The 5256-nt window shown below is 56.4% G+C and overlaps 1 pseudogene across 1 annotated transcript; it reads right to left on the bottom strand.

Annotated features, from left to right (window-relative positions):
* Positions 1 to 460: 460 nt before the first annotated feature.
* LOC308349014 (fibronectin type III domain-containing protein 4-like) lies at positions 461 to 3771 on the bottom strand (annotated as a pseudogene). Its single transcript, XR_013968499.1, has 7 exons — positions 3398 to 3771; positions 3060 to 3204; positions 2863 to 2977; positions 2423 to 2637; positions 1680 to 1769; positions 1253 to 1377; positions 461 to 1078 (listed from the first exon to the last, which is right to left on the bottom strand). The product of XR_013968499.1 is annotated as a fibronectin type III domain-containing protein 4-like (transcript).
* Between the last annotated feature and the right edge of the window lie 1485 nt (positions 3772 to 5256).

Here is a 5256-nt window from a genome sequence, read left to right as displayed (position 1 = left end):
AGGAGCATGTGGCACTGAAGGATCCATTAGTGGAGCTGCTCTTTCATTTGTCCCCAAACACCGTTCAGTCCTTTTCTGGAAATTAACTCAAGGTTGATGGAGGAGTCAGAGGAATAAATGGTGAAAAGCTTGGGTGTCAATGTGGGCAGTGAACTTAAAAAGGTTACCGGCCCCTCTCATGTGGTATAACCTTCGTTTCCACGGGTGCAGGAGAATTTATATCCCTCCCTTCTCTTCCTTCTCCCCCCTTCTCACTGAACAAAAGGAACTAGGGCTCTAGTTTTCTACACCCATTTCTGTCCTCTCCCCACCCATCCCAGGCTATAGAATCAAAACAAACACCTTAGAACAATGAGAGTGCTCCTGTCGAGTTGGTGGTGGTGTGAGAGGCCCTTGTGGTTGGGGGAGAGACAGTGGGGAAGTGTCTTCAGCATACTGTACAGTATCCCATACAGTCATCTCCAGTTTGTCCAAGAACGTTTATTGGAAAAATGTCCAATGGGTGAGGTCACCAGCAGCTGGGGGGGGGGGGCACCAGGTGAGAGGGGGAGCACCTGAGGCTCCGTGGAAGACATTGGAGTAGTGCAGTGCAGCATCTGCCTCCAGACCCAGACAATTCCTTTGAGTTGCTGGGGGAGGGGGAGTACCCAAAGAAACACCCCTCTCTGAGACCCAGAGGCAAGATGTGGGGGCAGCTGGGGATGCCGAGAGTCCTGATGCAGGTGCGATGGGGGCCCCATCTGGGACCTAGTGGGATACAGTTGAACAAGTGTCTCTCCCCTGGACCTGGGGGATGGAAGGACATATCCCATCTGATAGCCATTCCCCAGGTCCAGGGGCACAGACCCTAAGAGACCTACCTTCTGGCCCTGCTCACAGTGGAAAGAGGATGGGTACCCGGCCTGAGATTGTGGGAGTGTCATTACCCTCTAGGAGATTATGGGATCCTTCAGCCTTGGGTAGATCACCAACTGAGGCTCTCCCTGACCCTATCCCCATCCCCAGGTTGTTAGTGCATCTGGTTTCAAGTTCGGTTTCTTCACTCATACATCAGTGGTGTTGATGATGGTGACTTTTTCTGTTTAAAAAAAAAAAAATGGCTTGAGTCTCATGTCAGGAAGGTAAGAGCCTCCTCCATCCCAAATATCCATTTCCCCTCTCTTCCTGCCCCTCTTTGGCCTTCTCCCTTTCCCTGACTGCTTCTAGAAGCAAAATCACCCTTCCCTCCCTCACCGGCCCCACATCACATCACCTGTCTCGTCCCCACAGGCCTTCCCTGAGGACTCTGTTCCGGCCCCTTCCCCTTCTCCTTGGGGTTGTTGTTGGAGTCGTTGTCCTTGATGATATCATACTGACGGCAGAAGAGCCCAATTACAGCTGAAACACAACAATACAATCTGCACCTTGATCTTGACCTCCCCACTCACAGCCTTGAAGGGCAGTGAGATATCCACACGGTTTCTAGAAAATCTGAGAAGAAAACCCTTGAATTTCTGGTGCTCATCTGCGAGCACCACCCTCTTAGCCTTCCTCTCCTCAAACTTCTGCTCACCCCCAACTAAGAATCTCCCCGCTGCATTTCCTTCCCTGCCTTTTCTCCCGACAGCCTTCACCACCTCCCACCTTCACTGAGCCCCCACTCCCCCAGTCCTTGGTCCCCCGTGCAGCTGCTCACTCACCGGCCCACATGAGCAACACCACCACAATGATCACCACTTCCCCTGTCTGCAGTGGTCGCTCTCCCTCCAGACCCTCCACTGTGATGTCACCTGAGAAGAAAGATGGACTCCAGGTTACGGGGAGCGGCCACAGAGCTCTTCTATGCAGACCCGTAAGGATGGAGAGTCTGGGGCCAGGGTTGCCCCTGAGAGCCCCTCTCTAGGAAGCTGTTGGTGGACAGGTAGTTAGAGACCAAAACAGCAGGACCGTTGCGGGCAAGTATTCACGCAGACTGCGGCGGCTGGGAACAGAGGGTGTGGAAAAGGAAGCTTAAAAGCCCTTCTCCCGGGGCACCTGGGTGGCTCAGTGGGTTAAAGCCTCTGCCTCCAGCTCAGGTCATGATTCCAGGGTCCTGGGATCGGCCCCGCATGGGGCTCTCTGCTCAGCAGGGAGCCTGCTTCCTCCTCTCTCTCTGCCTGCCTCTCTGCCTACTTGTGATCTTTCTGTCAAATAAATAAATAAAATCTTTAAAAAAAAAAAAAAAAGCCCTTCTCCCAAACGATTCATTATCAGCCTGTTTATACCCAGTCCCCTGCCAACCTTTTTCCTTCGTTTCTTGGCAGTATGATGAATTAAGTCATCCTTTTATTCATCTAAGCTAGACTGTGGCTTGTTTAGGGGGAAGTAAACAAGAGGCTAAAGGGCAGGTAAAAAGCCAGAGAATCCAAAGCTTTCGGGAGTGGAGGATAGCTGAGCCTCTCACCTGGGCTTGAGCTGTTGGAGGGTAGCCGGTTGGAACCCTTGAGAGTTCGGAAGTGCACCCGAGGCCCTGGGGGGCTCTCTCCCCGAAGGCCGATGCTCCGAACCTGCATCGTGTAGCATCGTGTAGTCGCTGTCTTCAGCCAGTCCCCAGAGGGCACAGGCCCGCGTGGTGGTGTTCACCTCCCCGATCACACGCTGCCCAAGGCCATTCTGTCGCTGCGGGGAGATGATGGGACAGGAGGGCAGTCTCACACCAGTCCCAGGACTCAAACATCCAAGCACTCCACGGAGTAGGATGACAAGGGCAGCTTGTGCCAGGGGACACCAGCTCCCAGAATCCCCCACCACGGGGAGGGGAGCTTTGGTCTCCGGTGGGGGTAACGGAAGGAAGGCTCAGAGTTCCAAGGACACGGGCTGAGGGAGCAGAAGGATGATTCGTACTTGCTGGGAAATGGAGTAGCCAATGACGATGTTGCCTCTGGGACGTCCCAGGACACAGTGGCCGAGTTGGCTCTGAGGTGAGTGACTGTCACATTCACAGGAGAGGGAGGCCAGTCTGTTGGGTGTGCCAGAGTGAATACGTTAACAGGTCCCGTCTGCGGACTAGCTCTGCTTGATCCCACTACCCCTTTACTCACCTGCTCGCACAAAGCCCAGGTCACTACTGACCAGCAGGAGGACCGTAGGGCTTAAATATGGGGAGAGGGGCATCAGCGAAGCCATGGTCCCCACCGAGTCCGCTGGGAGGCACTGGGGTATCCGCTTGACATTCAGGCGGGGCTCCTGGAGGCAGGAGTTCTTGTTGGCGGGGGGGGGGGGGGTGTCCAGGACTGCGCAGAACGCACGGGTGGCAGCAGCTCTCCTGGGCTCCCCTCCGCCCACAGCAGCCCCGGATCCCCACGTTCTCCCCACGTCTTCCCCGCCCCCGTATCACCCGGGTGTCCCCAGTGCGCCGCTCTGCCCGGCCCACACCCACCTCCGCCGGTCCTCGCGGTCGGTCAGGCCTCGGGGGGCTGCTCGGTGTCCAGAGGGCGGCCCATCGCCCGGCTCCGTGGCGCTGCCCCTACCCCATCCCGGCGCGGGCCGGGCGCGGCGGGCAGCGCGGGACCGAGCTGCGGGCAGAGGGCAGGCGGAGGCGTAGCGGGAGCGGGCCGCGGGGCTGCGGGGGCCCCCAGAGCTCGGACGGGCCGCGTAGTCTGTCCCTGAGCGGGGGGCGGTGCCGGCGCGGCCTGGCCGCTGTCCGGAGTCCCGGTGCGGGAGGCAGTGCGGCTGCTCCGCCGGCCCCTGCAGCGGGATGTGACCGTCCCGGCTAGTTAGCCGCCGCCTTCTGCAGAGCTGGCCGCGCTCGCTCCGCCGCAGCCCGACCGGGACGTGCCGGCCCGCCCCGCCCCGCCCCGCCCCGCCGGGGTTCTCGCCGCCTTCATCCCCCTCACCCCCCCTCCTTCGACCCCGTTCTCCCGGGGCCCCTCCCACGACCCTCCCATTGGCGGCCTCCCGGGTCCCCCTTGCCTCTAATCCCGGCTCCGTCCGAGGAGCCCGCAGGGGCGTAGGGAGAGGCGCAGATGCGAGGGTCTCGGGCACCTGGGAGGGCCCCTCCCTCCCCGGGTGGAATTAGCCACGTTGGGAGGAGGAATCCCACTTCCCCTGCGGGAGGGGACAGAGTGGCGAGAGATAATTGTTCTGAAATCTCCTACTTGTAGACTGCGTCAGCTTTTAAATCTCTTCCCCATTCAGAATCTGATACTGATTCTCTTCGTTCTCATTCATTTTTAATTTATTAAACAAATATTTATTGAGCGTCAGCTAGGTGTCTGGGCGTGGGAAGAGCAGGAGGACAGCGGTTAAGACAGCAGGCTGGGTTTATAGGGGCGGAAGTCTAAAGAGTAGCAACCTATGGTTTTTAGCTCTTCTTCCTGCCTGGCGTGGAGAAATTGGTCGTCTAAGTGTCAGGTTTCCTAAAATCAGAGCGTCTAGAACCTCATAGGGCTGTTGGCAGCATCCAGTGAGATAATGTTGGGGAATGTCTCTATAAATCTTATGACACTGTGTGAGCGAGGGATTAGCATTAATTTGCACCAGTCTGTTAGTTACTTCATTCGTTTAACAAACAGAAATCCTTAAACTATTTCATGAGATCTGGAGTAACAACCTGGGTGTGAGTCCCCTTTCTGTCAACTGTGTGATCTTCAGCAATGGACCTAACTTCTCTGAGCCTCTGCTTTACCATCTGCAAAACGAGGGTGTCAGTGTGGTCTCCTTAGTGTGAATGTACCCAGTGAGATACTGTATGTGAAAAGTGCATTGTTCAGTGTAAATAAATGTTGGCTCATGTTGTATTTAGGGCAGATACTTTGGTTTCTAATTCTCATTGCAGCATTTCTATTTCTGTGGCACTTTTTTCCTGTAATATTCAGTTCAGCGTGTGTCCCCCTGGGGCTCCAAAGCTTCTGTTACCTTCCTTCTGAGATGAAAGAGTGAAGTGGAGCAAGAGGGGCCCGGAGGACTGTGTGTTCTGGACACGTGATCAAGCCATGGCTCAGGTCCTGTGACCTCTGCTGTGCCTGAGGACCCTGATCTCTGGCCTCCTGTTGCATCCTGGTCCCGGAGCACTCTGCTCAGGGATTCTCCTTGTCCTGGGACTGGGTATTACCCTGCACTTCTGAGCTCCAGGCCCTCCAGAGAAGAGGTCATTGTGTCCAAAGGTTAAGAGTAATGAACCTCAGGTTTCCCCCTTCATGGGGGCAAAGCAGAGGCTGGGCAGTCTGCATGCATGCAAAGAGGGACCCCTGGAGCTTCCCTGGGGTGTCCAGAGGGCTGGTGGCCAACTGATGAGGA

Source organism: Martes martes (assembly GCF_963455335.1).
Source record: "Martes martes genome assembly, chromosome: 9".
NCBI lineage: Eukaryota > Metazoa > Chordata > Mammalia > Carnivora > Mustelidae > Martes > Martes martes.
The sequence above is the reverse complement of the archived record's forward strand: the minus strand, read 5'-3'. Positions and strand labels throughout refer to the sequence as shown.